The 21,805-nt window shown below is 43.0% G+C and overlaps 1 long non-coding RNA gene across 1 annotated transcript; it reads right to left on the bottom strand.

Moving 5' to 3' along the window:
• Positions 1-9,557: 9,557 nt before the first annotated feature.
• LOC115504423 lies at positions 9,558-21,646 on the bottom strand. The gene is made up of 2 exons (XR_003965691.1): positions 21,548-21,646; positions 9,558-9,643 (listed from the first exon to the last, which is right to left on the bottom strand). It is a non-coding gene; the product is annotated as an uncharacterized LOC115504423 (long non-coding RNA).
• Positions 21,647-21,805: the final 159 nt, after the last annotated feature.

The following is a 21,805-nucleotide window of genomic DNA, read 5'->3' as shown; positions in this document are numbered from 1 at the left end:
GACACTCAACCGACTGAGTCACCAAGGCACTCCAACAGACAACTTGTCTTAATCATGTTAGCCTTGCTGCCGTCTTATGCCGAAAGTGTGGCAGGGGAAGGAACTCTAGCATAGGAGCCCAGGAATGCCCCTGCTTTGTCACCAATGGACTATGGATTTGCTAAGTCACCAAACTTCTCTGCTCATCTGCACAATGACATGAAGCTTGTGCTCTCAGTTTTGTGTTCCACAAGAACAGCAAAGACTGTAAACACAAGGAGAAATAAGCTGTACCGACGCATTACTATGTTATTGGAATTTTTTGTAAATATAGACATGCATGCATATTGTTGAAATAACAATTGGTACAGCCCAGCTTATACTAAAGATCATGGTCCCCAGCCCGGCCTCTCCTTGGGTCTCCTCACTCCCAAGTCGGCCCCCAAGGGGCCACCCCTTTCTTTAAAAAAAATTGTAGGGGCGCCTGGGTGGTTCCATTGGTTAAGCATTCGACTCTTGATTTCAGCTCACATCATGATCTCATGGTTGTGAGATGTAGCCCCACGTCAGGTCCTCGCTGAGAACGGAGCCTGCTTCAGATTCTCTCCCTTTTTCTCTGCCTCTCTCCTGCTCGCTCTCTCTCTCTCTCTCTCTCTCTCTCTCAAAATAAATAAGTAAACATTTTTTAAAAAAATTTGTGAAATCGGGGTACCTGGCTGGTTCAGTTGGTAGAGCATGCAACTCTTGATCTCAGGGTTGTAAGTTCAAACCCCACATTGATTACTTCAAAATAAAAGCTTTGCCCCAAAATTGTGAAATACAACAAACTAAAGAAGAAGGCATGGGAGCACCTGGGTGGGTCAGTCGTTAAGCATCCGACTTAGGCTCAGGTCATGATCTCACGGTTTGTGAGTTTGAGCCCTGTGTCGGGCTCTGTGCTGACAGCTCGGAGCCTGGTGCCTGCTTCGGATTCTGTGTCTCCCTCTCTCTTTGCCCCTCCCCCACTCGTGCTCTGTCTCTCTGCCTGTCAAAAAATAAATAAACATAAAAAACCAAAACAAGAAGGCACGAAACTAAATGTACAGTTAGGGGCAACCATGTTTAATTCTATTTGTCTTCTTGCAGTGATTTCCTCCGAATCTCCAAAGAACAAACTGATACCACTATTTCTCGCTTGATCAACTGTCAACATTACATTTCTGCTGTGATAAATGCAGATTTGGCTCACTGACGCTACCATTCCCCCCTTAATGTAGATTTCGCTATTTTAGTTCTTTTCATGGGTACTGTTGAAACTTTAAAGAAGATACTGTCCCTCTCTTCTTTGCTCTTCTTACTGTCTCTGGATCCTCCCAGGTAAAATGAGGAAGCTCGAGAGGCTCACCTGGACCAGGAAGGCCTGGGCAGTTCGAGAGTGACCACGCAGCCTATGGCAACAGGCTTGTGCCTCTGACCCAAGGGCACTTACTCATACTTATTGTACATTCATCCATTTTGTCCTTGAAGTCAGGACAGGTAGAGGCCTGAAGGGCACAGTCCTGTCCAGAATTTGCATGGGAAAGATGTTAAAATTAATGTGAGATTGAGCCCTGCATCAGGCTCTGAGCTGTCAGCCTTAGGATTCTCTCTCTCCTCTCTCTCTGCCCCTCCTGCACTTTCTCTGTTTCTCAAAATCAATAAATAAACATTTTTTAGAAACTATCTCACACCCCTTCAGACTCCAAGCTGGTCGCTGCTTGCTCCTGTGTTTGCTAAGATTCCTAGGTGTGATGTGTCACCCCAGGTTATCTCCCTAGAGATGGCCGACAAAAATATAACACAAATTACATAAGAATGTTCTAGTGGCCACGTTAAAAAGAGCAAAAGGAGGCCTTTCTGTTTATGCCATCTTGGACCCTGTGAAGGCCTGCTGGAACAGGACTCCTGAAACGACAACTATGTCTGGAAGGCTGTGGTCCAAGGCCATTTTTGCCGGCTATGAGCGGGGTTTCCAGAACCAGAGGGAGCACGCAGCTCTTCTTAAAACTGAAGGTGCTTAGGCTCTAGCGGGGAGGGGAGGGCAAAAGCACTAATTTTTTTAGTTTGATTTTTTTTAAGTAGGCTCCCTGACCAACATGGGGCTCTAACTCATAACCCTGAGACTAAGAGTTGCACGCTCCACTGAGTCAGCCATGTGCCCTGCAACTAATTTTTTTCCTTTTTTAAAAAATGTTTTTTTAATTTTTTTTTTTTTTTTTTGAGACAGAGAGACAGAGCATGAGCAGGGGAGGGGCAGAGAGAGGGGGAGACACAGAATCCGAAGCAGGCTCCAGGCTCTGAGCTGTCAGCACAGAGCCCGATGTGGGGCTCGAACTCACGGACTGTGAGATCATGACCTGAGCTGAAGTTGGACGCTCAACTGACTGAGCCACCCAGACGCCCCAAATGTTTATTTTTGAGAGAGAGAGAGAGAGAGAGAAAGAGCACATGCGCAAATGGGAGAGGGGCAAAGAGAGGAGACACAGATTCTACAGCAGGCTCCAGGCTCTGAGCTGAACTCAGAAACCAATGATTGATCTCTGGAACCGTGAGATCATGACCTCAGCTGAAGTCAGACGCTTAACTGACTGAGCCACCCAGGCGCCCCACGCTGCAACTAATTTTTAAGCCACTTTATGGAGGTGCGATTGACAGACGAAAGCTGTACATATTTAATGTACACAACTTGATGAGTTTGGAATAATGCAATTAATTTTAATCACATGCTTTATTTGACTCAGGACTAAAATATTATTTCAATATGTAATCAATATTAAAATTGTGGCGATTTAAAAATTTTTAAGTTTATTTATTTTGAGAGAGACAGAGAGAGTGAGTGGGGGAGGGGCAGAGAGAGAGGGAGAGAGAGGATTCCAAGCAGGCTCCTCCGCATTGTCAGTGCAGAGCCTGATGTGGGACTTGAACTCATAAACAGTGAGATCATGACTTAAGCTGAAATCAAGAGTCAGATGCTTAACCGACTGAACCACCCAGGTGCCCCCAAAATTGTGAAGATATTTGACAGTCTTTTTTTGGTACTAGTTTTTGAAATCTGGTGTATTTTACACTTGTATCATATTTAGATTCAGATGCTTTAGTGTTCATTAGAAATATCTGATCTGTATTTAGATTTTGTAAAATTTACTGTTCAAAAGGTAGAATCCCGATACTCAGGTTAAAGTAGACATACTTAAAACTTTTCCAATAACTGAATCAGTTTTTAAATTTATTTACTAGTTTTTAATTTTTTTAAGGAACCTCTACCCGCCATATGGGGCTCAAACTCACGACCCCGAGATCAAGAGTAGCATGCTCTACCGACTGAGCCAGCCAAGTGCCCCAGTTTTTCCATTTAAATTAAAGTAAATTTCAGGGGTGCCTGGGTGGCTCAGTCGGTTAAGTGTTCGACTTTGGGTCATGATCTCACAGTTCGTGAGTTCAAGTCCCACGTCGGGCTCTGTGCTAACAGCCTGGAGCCTGGAGCCTGGAGCCTGGAGCCTGGAGCCTGCTTCTGATTCTGTGTCTCCCTCTCTCTCTGCCCCTCCCCCGTTCATGCTCTGTCTCTCTCTGTCCCAAAAATAAATAAACGTTGAAAAAAAAAAAAAAACTTAAAAAAAAATAAATAAAAAAAATCTTTAAATTGAAGTAAATTTCAAAAGCTGAAAAGTCACGTGTCTACTGCATAGGACAACTCAGGTTTAATGGATGATGATGCTACTGCTACGGAGGCCCCTGCTTGGGAGAAACTATCACAAACGTCTAAAGGTCCTTCTGTTTGGCTTTTTTTCACGAGGATGTTATTGATCATCTTTCCCACTACATCACCTTTATGAGGACCACCTTTCAGTTCTTCGTACAGTTGAAAGCTTTTCTTAAGGGGCATCTGGGTGGCTCAGTCGGTCAAGCGTCCAACTCTTGGTTTCTGCTCAGGTCACGATTTCGCGGTTCATGGGTTTGAGCCCCGCATTAGGCTCTGCGCTCGCTGACAACATGGAGCCTGCCTGGGATTCTCTCTTTCCCTCTCTCTGCCCCTCCTCCACTCTGTCTCCCAAAATAAATAAACTTAAAAAAAATAATTAAAAAAAAAAAAAAAGTCACATGCCACACTGACTGAGCCAGCCAGGGGCCCGTGTTTGTTATTAAATATATAATTTGAGATACACTGATAAATGGTACAAATAAAAATGCAGTAATACTTATTGTATTAGTTGGCGTTTTTTCAGAGAAACAGAACCAGCAGGAGAAATATGTATGTTTCTCTTGTTGAGAGAGAAAGAGAAAGACAGAAAGGGAGGAAAGGTGGGAGGGAGATTTATTATGAGCAATTGGCCTATGTGATTGTGGAGGCTGACAATGACCTACCATCTGCTATAAGCTGGGGACCTGGGAGAGCCCGTAGTTCTAGGCCAAGGCTAAAGGCCTGAGGACCAAGAGAGTTGATGGTGTAAGTTCCAATCTGAAAGCAGAAGACCAATTTCCCAGTTTAAAAACAGGAAATTCTGCCTAACCCCACCTCTTGTTCTATTTAAGCCTTCCACATTGGGAGGGCCATCTGCCCTACTCACTCTGCTTCAAATGTTAATCTCATCCGGAAACACCTTCGCAGACACACCCAGGATAATGTTTAACCAGTGAACTGGGCACTCTATGGCCTGGTCAAGTTCACACATAAAATTAACCATCACACTTATTATTATGGGTATTGAGGGGGATGCGTTCAATAATAATGAATAATTAATAACAGGAACAAAACCCAACTAACATACTAACTACCAAGCACTGTATATGCCTTTCTTGTATTATTTTTATGTTTTTCTTGTATTATATTTAATTCTCAAAACAACTCTAAGGGTAAGGTAGTACTAAAATACCCATTTCGCAAATGAGGAAATTAAGGCATATTGACATTTATTAACTTGCTCAAGATCAGGTTTCTGGGAAATGGTATTTTGAAACTTTTTTTTTTTAAGATTCTATTTTTAAATAATCTCTACTCCCAATCTGGGGCTCAAACTCACAACCCCAAGATCAAAAGTCACACACTCTACTGACTGAGCCAGCCACGCGCCCCACAAATGGCACTTTGAACTAATGTCAGGATCTGCTCTCTCAGTCACTACACTAAGCTACTTCATGTATTTATTCTTTGGTTACAAATTTTGAAGAGCTGGTCCCTGTCCTCAAGGATCTTCCCATATAATAAGGCCACGAGCCCTGCCACAGAAAGAAACCATTTTTCGTTTGGAAGATAGAAGTGAGGGCAAGGAGATGATGCAGACAAGACTGCAGGATGAAGATATGGATCTGAAAGGCCAAGTATTGGTTGGGTTTCCATATTTGTAGCACGTTGTATTTTCCAAGTTGACCACAAAAGATCTCCTATCCTCTATGCCCTCCTACACCGTGACACTGACACTCCTCCCGCTGAGAAATGAGATCTATGTTCCTTTCCCTCACAGCCTAAGGAGAAGTGGAAACAGGGGTCTGTCTGGGATGGCCAGCAAGCTTGCTCTTGGAACCCCATCATCATAGTGTAGGGAAGCTCAGGCCACGTGAAAAGGCCACATACAGGTGTTCCAACTGCCAGCCTCTTCTGAGGACCTAGCCACGGCCAGCACCAGATTCTTGAACAAGTGCAATATGATAATAAATATACTTAGAGGCACCTGGGTGGCTCAGCTGGCTAAGCATTGGACTCTTGGTTTTGACTCAGGTCACGATCTCACAGTTTGTGAGTTCAAACCCCACGTCAGGCTCTGCACTGACAAGTGTGGAGCCTGCTTGGGATTCTCCCTCTCCCTCTGTCCCTCCTGCACTTTCCCTCTCTCACACACAAAATAAATAAATAAACTTAAGAAATTATAAAAAATATATATATACTTGGTCTCTGTCCCCAGTTTTTGGTGTAGAGTTCTTAAAACTATTGGAATTCCCTGAGCAATAGCGTTGCCCTTTGTTACTCATAAGGAGACCTTTTCAACCACATCTGAGTTTATGCTAATGAGGTGACTCATGGCTGGGCCTTTAGATAGCCTCAGGGTGGGGACTGAGGGCCAGAAACATCAATCATGTGATGAGAAGAAGGTTGGCCCCTTCAGCACTCCCCCCCCCACCCAGCTTCCCTCAACCCCCGGAGAAAGGACTGGAGATTGAGTTCCATCTTGTGGCCAGTAACTTAATTAATCGTGCCTGCGTAATGAGATCCCATAAGAAAACCCTGAAATAATGAGACTGGAGGAGCTTCGGGTCAGTGAACAGGTCAAAGTGCTGGGTGGTGTGCCTGGCTTCCATGAGGAGAAGGCAGGGAAACCCTGCCTCACTCAACTTGGACTTTGTCCTCATCAACTTTTTTTTTTTTTTTTTTTAAGTAATCTGTACATGCAACATGGGGCTCAAACTCACAACCCTAAGATCAAGAGTTGCATGCTCAAAAAAAAAAAAAAAAAAAAGTTGCATGCTCTACAGAGCCAACCAGGCACCCCTACAACTCTTTCTTTTAAACCAGTTTATTGAAGCATGATTGACAAAAAGCTATACATATATTTTTAACTATTAATAATTACCACAATCTATGCCATAAACATGTATCACCTCCAAAATTTACCTCCTGCCTCCTTTACTTGCTATTATCGTTATTTGTTATAAGAAAACATAAGACTTGCGCTCTTGGCAAATGTTTAATTATACAGTCAATATTGTTAATATAGAGGCTATGCTGTGCATAAATCTCTAGGATTACTCAACTTGTGCAACTGACATTTTGTACTCTAACACCTGCCCTTTTCCCCATCTCTTGGCAGCCACCATTCTGCTCTCTTAGGAGTTTGGCTATATTTTTTTAATTAATGTATTTATTTGAGAGAGAGAGAGAGAGAGAGAGAGAGAGAGCGCTCAAGTGGGTGAGGGGCAGAGATGAAGACACAGAGTCCCAAGTAGGCTCTGTGCTGTCAGCACGGAGCCTGAAGCAGGGCTCCATCCCATGAACTGCAAGATCGTGACCTGAGCTGAAATCAAAAGTTGGACACTTAACTGACGGAGTCCCCCAGGCTCCCTGGTTTGGCTATTTTAGATTCCTCATCTATAGGGTATCACACAGCATTTGTCCTTCCGTGTCTGGCTTATTTCACTTAGCATAGTGTCCTCCAGGTTCACCCACGTTGTCACAAATGACAGGATTTCATTGTTTTCTTTTTTTAATGTTTATTTTTGAGAGAGAGAGAGAGAGAGAGAGAGAGAATGCGAGTGGGAGAGAGGCAGAGAGGGAGACACAGAATTGGAAGCAGGCTCCAGGTTCTGAGCTGTCAACACAGAGCCCGACGCGGGGCTCGAACCCATGAACCGCGAGCTCATGACCTGAGGTGAAGTTGGATGCTCAACTGTAAGGGTTAAATTGTAGTGTAGGGCTAATGCTTAGATTGAAAAATAACAGCTTTGTGTTGACACTGAAGGTTAAGAGATAACAGCCTTGCTTTGCTCTGGTAAACTACGCCTCATACCCTTGTAAATTAGGCTTCACCAATTAAGAACAAAAGTTCAAAGAAAAGAGCATCAGAGGCAGGGTCAAGGAGATCCACTGGTTGCAACTTAGAGGCAGAAAGTCTAAAGTAAACACCTCATTAGGCAACTGTTTCTAACTCATCTGGAACCTTTTCTTTGTCCTGTTCCCAGGTGATGATAAAACGATGTGATCGGTTATAAAAACTCTGTACCCCGGCTGTTCGGGGCCGCACTCTTATCAAGAGTGTTGGTCCCGATCGGTCGGCCTTGCCTCTCATTGTAATAAACTTTGTTGTGACTGTCACTGGTGCCCGTAGCATTCTGTTTCAGGAGTCGTGTGGATGCAATACAACCAACAGAGCCACCCAGGCGCCCCTTCCTTGGTATTCCATTGTATCCTGGTGGGCTCTTCATCTGGTTGTTCATTTGTACCCTTCATAGTAAACCAGTAACTGCAAGTTCCTAGCAGCTTCCTGAGTTCTGTGAGTCATTTTCGTGAAGTATCAGACCTGAACAGGGGTCTGGGAACCCTTGAATTTATAGGCTGCTTGTCAGAATCATGACTAGCTCCCAGGACTTGTGATTGGTGTCCAAAGAAGGGGTTGTGTTATGGGACTGAGACCTTGAAACCTGTGGAGTCTGATGCTAACTCCAGGAAGGTAGTGCCAGAACTAAGTTGATTGTTGGACACCCAGTTAGCGTCAAGGAATTGTCGTGTTGGAAAATGCAGGAAGCCTTTAAGAGGACAGCAGTTCTTGCTGCCATTTGACTGCAAACATGAGAGCCCCCAAATGAGACCTGTTTAGTGCAGCTGACTTCACCCCCACGGCAGCGAGAGAGGATAGTAAAATGATGGTTGTTGCTTTAAGCAACGAAGTTATGGGATGATATTTTTATGGAACAAGTGACTAAGGGGCATCAGGGTGGGGATACTGGCACAACCAGAGGTGAAAAAATGGGAAGGCAAAGGAAAGATGAGAGGACATCATGGGCTGTGGTTCTTGGGGTGCAGGCAGCAGAAAGCTACTCTGGATTGAGAAAAAACAAAGATATGAATGGGAAGAACACTGGTGAGCTCATGGAATCTAAGGACAAGTTGAGTGACTGGGGCTCAGAAAAGACAGGACCCAGGGCTGCTCTGGGGACCTCAAGGATCTTCTCCCCAGGGCACTGACATCACAATATCAGGCTCACCTGCCTGCAGGTGCGGCTCTGATGGGGTTTTGGAGGGACGGGGGTCCAGAGCTGATGGCCAAGAAAGAATTCTTGAAGATATCTTTGGTGTAAAACGGTGATTTTATTTTTATTTATTGATTTTAATGTTTTTATTTACTTGAGAGAGAGAGAGAGAGACAGAGACACAGTACAAGCTGAGGGATGAGCAGAAAGAGAGGGAGACACAGAATCAGAAGCAGGCTGCAGGCTCTGAGCTGTCAGCACAGAGCCGGATGTGGGACTGGAACTGGTGAACCGCGGATCATGACCTGGGCCGAAGTGGGACGCTCAACCAACTGAGCCACCCAGGCGCCCCCCAAAATGGTGATTTTATTAAAGCACAGGGACCGTGGGCAGACAGAGCTGCACTGGGGTTGTGAAGAGTGACTGGTTGTGTACTATGGAGTTGGGGGACTAAAGAGGAAGTTTCTTAAAGGGATTTCCATATGCTAAGGAACGCTCCCCAGAGTGAAAGAGTGAAGGAGAAAGTTGCTGGAGGCCTAGCTATTGTCAAGCTTAGGTTGTTTTTCCCTCTAGCAAATTGAGATCATTAATAGTAGGGAATTTCTGGAGATTAGGCTATTGATAAGATTGCCCTTTTCTTGTAATTTACCAAGAGATTTGCAAGCCAATGGAGACTCCTGTCCTGCAGGACTCTGATCTCTAGTCAGTTACCCATTTGCTTTCCCCTTTCCTTTGTTCTTGGGCAGCCAGGAGTATGGGAGGAATGTCAGACTGGGGGGTGGTGATTTTGGGGGGTGTCAGTTTGCCTTATGGTCCCTCATCAGCTCCACTCAGGCTTCAGTTCCTGGCAAGCGGGCTGGTATTCTCATCAGTAAGGTTTGGTCACCTACCTGCCTGTTGGGGAAAAGGGAGTCCATCCTGTGACTCACAGCCCACCGGAAGCACAAGGAATGGGTTAGAGGAAGTCCTCCTGAAAGAGGGAAGTTGTGGCTGGTCAGGGAAAATGAAAAGATACCATTGTATTCATTAGGATTAGTTTCAGTGAGAATGACAGAGACCTGAAGTGACAGCAGTTTAGACAAGATCAAGGTTTATGCCACTGGTATGTAAAAATCCAGGGGTTCCTGGGTGGCTTAGTCAGCTGAGTGTCCAACTTCGGCTCAGGTTATGATCTCTCAAGGTCCGCGAGTTCGAGCCCTGTGTTGGGCTTTGTGCTGACAGCTCAGATTCCGGGTCTCCCTCTCTTTCTGACCTTCCCCCACTCACGTTCTCAGTCTCTCTCAAAAATAAACATTAAAAAAAATTTTTTGTTTTTAAATCCAGATGTGAGTAATTCAGGCCGGTATGTTCCTCTTATCTATGAAGCCTGAAGGTCCAGCTCCTTCCTCATGTACCAAGGTGGAGCTCAAGCCAGCACATGAGTTCCAAGAAGATGGGGAAACAGGGAGGCAAGGGTGGGGTGGAGTGTGAATGAAGGGTCTCTTCAGGGTGATCCCGGGAAACTCCCTCACTTCTTACACCCCATCTGCCAGAACTCAGTCACATGACCACACAAAGCCAGTGTGCGGGCTGGGAGATACAGGCCTTGCTAAAAAAAAAAAAAAAAAATCTATTCCCCCTCAGGAAGAGAAGAGTGGGTCCTACAGGACAATTGTCAGGTCTTGCCCCCATGCACCGTGTGCCATCTGGCTGTCCGGCACTCACACACATATATCTTTCCACACATGAAATATTTTTAGATGCTCTCACCCACCATAATGTAACCATCACAATCTCATACTCAACCAAGAACACCCTCACCCATCTTGGGGAGAGAAACACAGAATCCAGTCCAGGTATGGCGAAGGCCCCAATTCCAGGACCTCTGGGATGTGCCCTCTGCCTTCAGTCCTATCTCAAGTTCTGCAATCTGTGGGCCAAACGGAAGTACAACCACCACCAACTCATCTTATATAGAATAACGAGAAGCAGGAGGAGGAAAGAGATGTCACAGATTCTAAACAATGATACAGCAAGCGAGGAAATGCAGCCAGACACTATGCACAGCCTCCATTTCCACAAGGAACAAGCCTGTAACTGACATCTTTCACTTCCCCTTTCACTACCCTTGCTGACATCCCCTTGCCTTTGGCCAGCATCAAAGTCAGTCAGTCCGTTAGAGTCTTTGTTCAAAGCTTCTGTTCCTGAAAAATCTTAGCCCTTGGTAATCCAGCCTGTGAAGGGATTCTGCCATGTTTTTAAACCTTTGTCCTTGATGTATGAGTTATCTCTTGCTAGGTAGCAAATCACTCCCAAACTTGGGGTGTCTGGGTGGCTCAGCTGGTGGGGTGTCCAACTGTTGGCTTTGGCTCAGGTCATGATCTCATGGTTCATGAGTTCGAGCCCTACATTGGGCTCTGTACTGCTGGTGCCGAACCTGCTTGGGATTCTCTCTCTCCCTCTCCCTCTGCCCCTCCCCTGCATTCTCTCTCTTTCTCTCTCTCTCTCTCAAAATAAATAAACTTGAAAAAAATCACTCCTAAGCTTAAAATACTTCAAACAATAGACAGCAAGCAGGGTCCTGTGGAATGATGATGGCCACTCCTACATTCATTATCCTGTGGAGCTGGGGGAGCCCCACAGACACACACTGTAAGTGGTACAGTGGGAGAGTATTCAATTAGCATGCAGGTAGAAACATCAATAGCCTATTCAATGTTGACTTCTTTTGTCTTCAAGCAGTACTCATAAAAAAGGCATCACAGGGACACTTACCTTGGTCAAAACTAAAAATTTGAAATGAGACTATGGAGAACCACTATATTGATACCTAAAAAATAATTTGCAATTTGCGTTATGCTTAGCTTTTTGTTAAGCTGTATAAAACTTTAAGCATTCCACAGACACTAAATAAATTTTGCAGTTTATTTCATGAGAGTTAACATCAAGGAGAATAATCTGGATTTACCTAGATGACCCATGACTTTTGAAAGTTTATTTATTTGAGAGAGAGAGAGAGCACAAGAGTGCATGGGGGTGAGACAGAGAGAGGGAGACAATGAGAATCCCAAGCAGTCTCCATACTGTCAGCACGGAGCCCAATGCAGGGCTTGAACCCATGAACCCACCTGTGAGATCATGACCTGAGCCAAAATGAAAAGTCAGATGCTTAACTGACTGAGCCACCCGGGCGCCCTGTTCCATGATTTTTGAATGTCATGCTTTTGATTCTGACACATCCTTGGAGTGATCATTCACTTAAAAAATATTTATTGTCTGTCCGCTATTTGTCATGAACATTAGTTTTGTTAACTGATGCTGATAACAATGAAAGACACTTGAAAACTTTTGACACTTTGTAGTTTAACAGAAACATTATATTTATTGTCTTTGGGTTTTATTTTTTTTTTTTTTAATTTTTTTTCAACGTTTTTTATTTATTTTTGGGACAGAGAGAGACAGAGCATGAACGGGGGAGGGGCAGAGAGAGAGGGAGACACAGAATCGGAAACAGGCTCCAGGCTCCGAGCCATCAGCCCAGAGCCTGACGCGGGGCTCGAACTCACGGACCGCGAGATCGTGACCTGGCTGAAGTCGGACGCTTAACCAACTGTACCACCCAGGCGCCCCTCTTTGGGTTTTATTTTTATTTTAACTCCTTAGTAAAGATACTTTCAAATATACAGAAAAATAGAGGAGCCTGACAAACTCTTAGGCACCTATGGCCCAACACCGATCATAATAAATATGAGGCTAGTTTTATGTCACCCTTCTCCTCATTCTCCACACTGGCATACTTTTCTTCTTTTCTTTTCCTCCTCCTCCTCCTCCTCCTCCTTCTCCTCCTTCTTTTTTTTTTTCAGAGAGAGAGAGTGAGTGGGTTGAGGGGCAGAGGGAGAGAGACACAGACAGACAGACAGAGAGAGAGACAATCTTAAGCAGACTCCTTGCCCAGCATGGAGCCGGACAAGGGGCTAAATCCCATGACTCTGGGACCACGACCTGAGCTGAAATCAAGAGTTGGGTGCTCGACCGACTGAGCCACCCAGGTGCCCCTACACCGAAGTAGTTTAAAGCAAATTCCCTTCATCATAAGATTTTATTCGTAATTACTTTAGGTTGAATCTCTAAGAGAAAGACTTAATAAAATAGCTATAAAGATATTAGCACACTAAACACAATAATTCTTTAATATCAGATATGCCTAACTCATGGCCAATTTTCTCGGATCATCTCAAAAATAATTTTTAAATATGGAAAATGTTAAATGTATGCAAAAGCAGACAGAGTAGCAGAGTACATGTCCATATATACAGCACCTGATTTAGCAATGATCAATTTTATGGGTCATTTTGGGTCATCCATACCCACTCTCATTATTTGGAATCAAGTTACATGACATTTGTGAATATTTTAGTATGTATTTTTTTTTTAATTTTTTTTTTCAACGTTTATTTATTTTTGGGACAGAGAGAGACAGAGCATGAACGGGGGAGGGGCAGAGAGAGAGGGAGACACAGAATCGGAAACAGGCTCCAGGCTCTGAGCCATCAGCCCAGAGCCCGACGCGGGGCTCGAACTCACGGACCGCGAGGTCGTGACCTGGCTGAAGTCGGACGCTTAACCGACTGCGCCACCCAGGCGCCCCATTATATATTTTTAAAGTACAAACTTTTGGGGCACCTGGGTGTCTCAGTCAGTTAAGCAACTGACTCTTGGTTTCAGCTCAGGTCATGATCTCACAGTTCGTGGGATTGAGCCCCATGTTGGGCCCTGCACTGACAGTGCGGAGCCTGCTTGGGATTCTCCCTCTCCCTGTCTTTGCCCCTCCCCACTTGCTCTTTCTTTCAAAATAAACAAACCTTAAAAAATATAAATTTTTAATAAATTTAACCATAACTCCATTATTAACCTTAAAAAACAATAATTCCTTAACATTATCAAATTTTCCCAACGTCCCCTCTTAATTTTTTTTTTTACAGTTGACTTTTTGAAAATAAAATCCATATGTTGGATTTGTAGATAGAAGTCTCTCAAGTGTGTTTTCAGATTTCAAAGTTTCCCTTTAATTCTTTAAGTATCTTTTTTTTTTTTTTTTAATTTTTTTTTTTTTTCAACGTTTATTTATTTTTGGGACAGAGAGAGACAGAGCATGAACGGGGGAGGGGCAGAGAGAGAGGGAGACACAGAATCAGAAACAGGCTCCAGGCTCCGAGCCATCAGCCCAGAGCCTGACGCGGGGCTCGAACTCACGGACCGCGAGATCGTGACCTGGCTGAAGTCGGACGCCTAACCGACTGCGCCACCCAGGCGCCCCTTAAGTATCTTTTTTGTAAATGTTACAATCTTGATTTTTCTGGCTGCATCATTGCAGACATTTAATATGTTCCTCTGGTAATTAGGTCTAGAGGCTTAATGGATTCAGATTCCATTCTTTTTTCCAATGTATTTCCTCAGGAGTCACATGTCTGGTGGTTTCTTTTTGTGATGTTAACACTCATCAATGGTTAGTTGTTAGATTCATTAATTTTTAAGGGCTATAATATGGTGATACTCTGATTCTAACATTCCTGTTTTACTTATTAGCAGGGGCCCCTCAATAAAGAGAAATATACCCTTAGGTATTTACCCTGAAGTTCAGTTTATACAGAGGAAGTAGGATAAATGCTCTACTCTTTCACTTTATTTACTAGTTCACAAAAAATGAATTTGTCTCCAAGCATTAACCAGTGAGATTGGTTTTGGTTTTGTTATTGTTATTAGGTACTGAATTGGGTTGAATAGTGTTCCAAAAAGATTCCTGTCCATCTGGAACCTCAGAATGAGAACTCGTTTGGAAATAGGGTCTTTGTACACGGAATTAGTTGAGATGAAGTATACGGTGGCCCCAAGTCCAATGATTGGTGTCCTTACAAGAGGACACACAGATAGAGAAGGCAGCCCAGTGAAGAAAGAGGCAGAGATTGGAATGATGCAGCTTCAAGTTGAGGGGCACCAAGGATTGCTACAACCGCTAGAAGCTGGAAAAGCAAGGAAGAATTCTTCCCAGGCACCTTCAGAGGGGGTGTGGTCAGGACAACAGTTTGATTTTGTTTTTTAACTATTACCATTTTTAGGGGGCACCTGGGTGGCTCAGTTGGCTAAGTGTCTGACTTGGTTTTGGCTCCAGTCCTGATCTCACAGTCTATGAATTTAAGCCCCACGTTGCCTGCCTGGGATCCCGTCTCTCACTCTTTCTCTGCCCCCTCCCCTGCTCTCTTGTACTTTCTCTATCAAAGTAAATATTAATTACTATCATTTTTAATGTTATTTATTTTACTTTTTAATTTTTTATTAAAAGTGATTTTTTTGCTTTTCTTTCTTTTTTTTTTTTTTTTTTACAGTTTATTTATTTTGAGAGAGAGCATGCAAACAGGGGAGGGGCAGAAAAAGAGGGAGCAAGAGAGAATCCCAAGCAGCTTCCACACTGTCAGCGCAGAGCCCCGCACAGGGCTCAGTCCCAAAAACTGTGAGATTATGACCTGAGCCAAAATCAAGAGTTGGACAGTCAACCAACTGAGCCACCCAGGTGCCTCTATTATTTTATTTTTTAAAAGACTGTGTTTTTAAGTAATCTTTAAACCAAATGTGGGGCTCAAACTCACAACTCTGAGATCAAGAGTCCCATGCGCCACTGACTGAGCCAGTCAGGTGCCCCTATTTTTTATTTATTTATTTATTTTTAGTTTTCTCTTTGAGAGACTGAGAGAGAGTGTGCACGTGAGCTGGAGAGAGGGGCAGAGGGAGAGAGAGAGAGAGAGAGAGAGAGAGAGAGAGAGAGAGAGAATCCCAAGCAGACTCCATGCTTAGCATGGAGCCCCACACAGGGCTCAATCCCACCACTCTAGGATTGTGACCTGAGCTGAAATCAAGAGTAGGACACTCAACTGAGTCACTCAAGCGCCTCTTTATTTTTTAAGTAAACTCTATGCCACGCATGGGGCTCAAACTCACAACCCTGAGATCAAGAGTCACATGTTCTACCAGCTGAGCCACCCAGGGACCCTAGCACCGTGATTTTGGGCTTTGTAGCCTCCAGAACTGCGAGAAAATAAACTTCTGTTGTTTTAAGCTTGTTTGTGTTAATTCATTAGGGCAGCCCAAGGAAATTAATACAAATACCATAATGAACTCAGAGATTGCCCGTATTTGGTATGTTTCATACTATTGTAGTTATTACCTTTATTGGTGCTTAGATTATCCCATTGAACCTTTTTAAATTGGCTTGTAACTCTTTCTGACAGAACCCTAGTGGTCTGTGAAAGCTTCCTTGATGTCTGGTGTGACAGGAAGTCCTAGGCTCATCTCGTCTGTACACTGTCTGCCCCAAACTGGGGATCTAGCTTTTAATGCGAAAACATATTCAGAGACTCCAAGCTGGGGACTAGAGACACTCATTGCTACTAGGTTGGTCACTCACTATTCCTTGGCCTTTTCAGGAAGTGAAGCTAGGAAACACACACACACTCACATTTTTACAATAAAGACACCTGAGTTCGTGCCACACCTCCGATTCAAAATCAGGACTACAGTGTTTTTATTGAAACTCATCAAGCTTATGAGGGCAATTCCTTTCTCCCATACAAAAATTCCTTGTTCTCAATAACACCAGTATAATTACTCATTACAGACCAAACACACAGCAGTTTCAGAATAACAATTCAAACGGCACCATCAACAGTATGATTACTGAAAATGATTTAGGAGCTTATTAGCAGTTTGTTACTTTTTTGGTACAAATTGTAGCTATGACATTTCTTGGAATGGTTCCTCTCTGTGTTGTGCCACTAACTGGATATACAGGCTCCTTGATTTCATTTTGCTTTCGAGTATTAGGGATTTTTAAAGAATTTTAACTTTGTTTTATAATTGTATAAAATATGTACCTGGTTCCAAACTCAAATTCCACAAAATGAGGTATGTTCAGGGAAGTACAGCTTTAATCTTCACCCTTTACCCTATCCTTTCCCTCTCGGTAAAGGTAAGCACTTTAAAACAAATGTATGGTTTATCCTTTTATTTAAAGAATAAACAAAAGAAAAAATAAAAGATCCCCCAAACCCCACATACATGTATATATGTATAAATATGTATAGGGGCACCTGGGTGGCTCAGTTGGTTAAGCATCTGACTTTCGATCTCAGCTCAGGTCACGATCTCCCGGTTTGTGAGTTCGAGACCCACATCAGGCTCTGTGCTGATGGCAAAGAGTCTGCTTGGGATTCTGTTTCTCCCTCTCTCTCAAAGTAAGTAAACTTAAATAAATATGTATATACATCCATCCATATATACATACATGAATATGGGTATAAATGCACATATAATGTGTATTTTTATACACACATAGGTTTGTGTGCATGCATGTACGCACACACACATCTATATACACTTTTGTCTTTTTTTTTTTTTTTTTTTTTTTTTTTTTTTACCTAAGAATGAGTGTAGGGGATGGGGCACCTGGGTGGCTCAGTTGATTAAGTGTCCAACTCTTGATTTTGGCTCAGGTCATGATCTCACAGTTGGTGAGATCGAACCCCATGTAGGGTTCCATGCTGACAGCCCAGAGCCTGCTGGGGATTCTCTCTCTCCCCCTCTCTCTAGATGAATAAACTCTTAAAAAAATTTTTTTTTACGTTTATTTATTATTGAGATACAGAGAGAGACAGAGCATGAGCATGGGAGAGGCAGAGAGACGGGGAGACACAGAATCTGAAGCAGGCTGTCAGCCTGAGCTGTCAGCACAGAGCCCAATGCGGGGCTCGAACTCACAAACCATGATATCATGACCCGAGCGAAGTCGGACGCTTAACCGACTGAGCCACCCAGGCGCCCCAATGAATAAACGCTTAAAAAAAAAAAAAAGTAAAATGAAAAAAAAGAAAAAATAAAAAGAAACAAAAAAGGAAATAAATAGAATGACTCCATACCAGCACCTTGTCATTGATTCACATTGACCTTAATCTGTTGAAATAATGTTGCGTACCTGGAAAGGGCCCTTCAGTAAGAGATAGGAAACTTGACATTTCTCACAGTGGCAACTGAGCTCTCATACTTAAATCCATCCCACCCTTTCAAGTCTCCATGGGAGTCAGCAAAGAAATATAAATTATTTCTGACCAACATTCTGGATCATCGTGTCCATCCTCTTTTCCAGCAATGTAATCTAGGTGTTTCATTTTTGGGTTGCTTGTGATCCATAGTTAAACATTATCATTGTAATGATTTTTTTGGTAACTATATATATGTATTTGTATTTTGTATTTTTTCATTTCTTTACTTTTTATTGCATTGAAACCTCAAAATTGGAACTTTTTTATTTTTAAAATTTGTTCATTTATTTTGAGAAAAAGAGAGCACAAGTAGGGGTAGGGCAGAGTAAGAGGGAGAGAGAATCCTTTCTCTGATTATGGGGCTCGAACTCATGAACTGTGAGATCATGATCTGAGCTGAAATCAAGAGTTGGACACTTAACCAACTGAGCCACCAGGCGTCCCTCTTTTTGCAAATAACCTCTGTCCCCAACGTGGGCTCAAACTCAGGTCTCCCAAGGTCAAGAGTGGCATGGTCGGCCAACTGAACCAGCCAGGTGCCACTAATTATGATTATTAATGGATCCACTAGGCTTGTACTGTAAGGACTCCAGGGACCTAAGCATGAAAATAACTACGACTTTCTGGGTGCCCTCTATCTGCCTAGGACTGTGCTGGATGCTATGCACACTTGCTCTCATTTATTTCTCACAAATACCCTGTAGGATGGGTGCCCTTCTCCTCATTGTACAGAACCAGGTCACAGAGCTCCAAGAAGCTGCTGAATGTGGAACTCTGCCTCCCTGTGCTTTTCCTATCAGGTGAAGCTGGAAAGAAAAAAGCCTACTATTTCCCTCACCTGAGCCTGCTCACTCACAGCAGGAGAGAAGGTTGTAGGTGAATCACTTGGATCATGTTGATCAAGTGTGAATAAAATTATTTTCCTATTTGTGTCAGTGTCTTTTCTCCTACCTTCTTTTATAACCTTTAGGAACCTCTGTGGAAATACTTTCCACACTGACATATAATTAATTCTGCCTGTTTCTCAACTTATAATTAGCAGAATGTCTTCCCAGAGATGCCAGAAAATGGGGGCTGAGTTAAATGCTAAAGCAGGAGGCTAGGCTAATTTACCAGCCTGCTCTATAGCTTAGAACTAGTTAACCTTGATATACATTAAACCTCAAATCTTGTTAGTGTTCCTTCGTGTTCTCTTTGACCTCCCATTTTGTTTAATCACAGAAGGCTTTTTACCTTGCTCAGGGTGGTTTTGTGTTACTTCTGTTTGCCATTGCTTATGGCAACTGGATGCCTTGTTAAAAATGCCTTCTTGCCTCAAAGGCATTTAAAGAAATGAATAACCAAGGAGGATATACATATATATATATATATTTATATCTCTCACATCCCTGCAGCCCATCTGGTCTTTCAACATACTTCTAATAAACAGGACTGCCAAATCTCCACCCAGTGAAAATCTTTACAGGCCTAAGAATAAATTCAGCTGATCTCCAAACCTGTTCACACATTGTCAGATTGATTTTGTAATTTCGGCAAATTTTCCACTGAAGACTCTAGCCTTTAAAATCTTTAAATTGTTTTCTAAATACTGTGCAAAGAAGTGTTCATTTTGCTTTTTGGGGAAGGGTAGCTTGAATGATGATAATTCAGCACCATGTTTTCTGCATCCTCAGAGATAGCATCCACTGAGGGCTGAAAGAAAAAAATAGCTTACCAAAAAAAAAAAAAAAAAAAAAAAAAGGAAGTGAGCTTTTTATGGCAGCAATAAATGTGGCAAAATATAATGTTGCAAAAATAAGGGAAACTAAAGATTTGTGCAAAGACTTTAAAAAATATTATTTTAATAATAATAAAACTAGCCTAAACCCAAAAACCCTGAAATACTTACTTAAAATGGTCTTGGCCTGAAACACAATGGATAGTAAATATAGGATTATGAGCATCAAAAAGTACAATTAAAAAAAATATTTTTACTTTTTAAATAATCTCTGCACCCAACCTGGGGCTCAAATTCATGACCTTGAGATCAAGAATTGCATGCTCCACTAACTGAGCCAGCCAGTCACCCCCCAAAAAAGTACTATCTTTACACAGCAGACATTTAAAGAAAAATGATAGTGCTAAATAATAGTCATAAAGACAATACTAGAAATGATTTATAAGCTATTTTTAACCTTCTTTGTATTATAGATGAGTAAAATGAAAAATTTTTTAAAAATGATTTTGAACGTGAATTTATTTCAGGGTAGAGAATTTAAAAAAAAATAATTTTTCATGTTTATTTATTTTTGAAAGAGAGAGAGAGCATGGGGAAAGGGCAGAGAGGGCGACACAGATTCTGAAGCAGGCTTCAGGCTCTGAGCTGTCAGCACAGAGCCCAACATAGGGCTCCAACTCACAAATTGTGAGATCATGACATGAGCTGAAGTTGGACACTTAACCAACTGAGCCACCCAGGTGCCCCTCAGGGTAGAAAATTTTTAAATGACTTCTATAAATGATTACTATTGCAAACCCATTTTGGGGCAAAGCAATTTTGCATTTAAATCTATTTTCAAAAAAAAAATCTATTTTCACACTGTTGCTTTCTAATTTTCTTAGAGGGCTAAAGGCTTGCTTTTAATTTTTTTTAATGTTTTATTATTTATTTTTGAGAGAGAGACGGAGCATGGGTGGTGGGGGGGGCAGATAGAGAGGGAAACACACAATCTGAAGCAGCTCCAGGCTCTGAGCTGTCAGCACAGAGCCCGACGCCGGGGCTCGAACTCACCAGGAGATCATAACCTGAGCCAAGGTCAGACGCTTAACCGACTGAGCCACCCAGGCACCCCAAGGCTTGCTTTTAATTTCATCAGTGCAACTCGTTTTTTCCTCACCTGTACCAAATTCACAGACTTTCATTGGTAGCAAGAAGTAATGACATGAAATACTTTGTCTGAAACTAGAAATAAAGCATCTACCTTCACACCATGAAAATCTTTGATAGAAGCCTATATGCTGAAGTGTGAATGTAAAAACTCACTGTCAAGAAAACAAAACACCCTGAACCAGAACACTAGAAGTTTTGTAAGTTTCAATATTATTACTTTTTTATATTAGGGGCTTAATTCATATCATAATTATTAAAGATCAAAATTTAAAAAAAATAATGTTTATTTATTTTCCAGAGAGAGAGAGAGAGAGGCAGAGTGCAAGCAAGGGAGGAGCCGAGAGAGAGGAACACACAGAATCCGAAGCTGACTCCGAGCTATCAGCACACACCCAGATGCAGGGCGCGAACCCACAAACCCTGAGATCATGACCTGAGCCGAAGTGAGACGCTCATCCGACCGAGCCACCGAGGCGCCCCTAAAGATTAAATTTTAAGGGCTCCTGGGTGGCTCAGGGCATCCGAATCTTAATTTCGGTTCAGATCATGATCTCACGGTTGGCGAGATGGAGCTCCACGATGGGCTCTGTGCTGGCAGCGTGGAGTCTGCTTGGGATTCTCGGTCTCCCTCTCTCTTTGCCCCTCCCCCCCCACTCTCTCAAAATAAATAAATAAACATTTAAAACAAGAAAAAAAGATTAAATTTTACATCAGTTGACGTTGAACAACAATGGCTGGAGTCCTGAAACAATCTAAGAGGGGAGCATGTTCTGCCCCTCAGGCCCTTTTAACAATTGCGGTTAGACATGCATTACATAAAACTTACTATTTTAACAATTTTTAAGTGTACAGTTCCGCAGGACTCAGAACACTGACACTGTACAACCCTTTAAAATTCACTGTTCACCCTCTCGTGTATTTTAATTTTCTTACTTACCTTTAGGGGGCAGACGGAGACAACGCATCAGCCTCTCTGGGGGAGCTTCCAGCACCTCCTGGCCCACGCATGCGCGTCTCACCTGCGGAAGGTGACAAGGGGCGGGGTAGGGGGCGGGGCAGAGGTGCGCAGGCGCGGCGCGGGCATTGTGACGTCAGGCCGCGCGGCCCGGCTGGGACCAGGCGGCGGCTCGCGAAGGTGCTTCCCCGAGTGTGACGTGTGGACTGTGCTCCCCGCCGCCCGCCCGCCCCTGGCGTC

Source organism: Lynx canadensis, chromosome E3 (assembly GCF_007474595.2).
Source record: "Lynx canadensis isolate LIC74 chromosome E3, mLynCan4.pri.v2, whole genome shotgun sequence".
In the NCBI taxonomy this organism is placed as follows: Eukaryota; Metazoa; Chordata; class Mammalia; order Carnivora; family Felidae; genus Lynx; species Lynx canadensis.
Note: the sequence above shows the minus strand (reverse complement) of the source record. Positions and strands in the feature narration are given on the sequence as shown.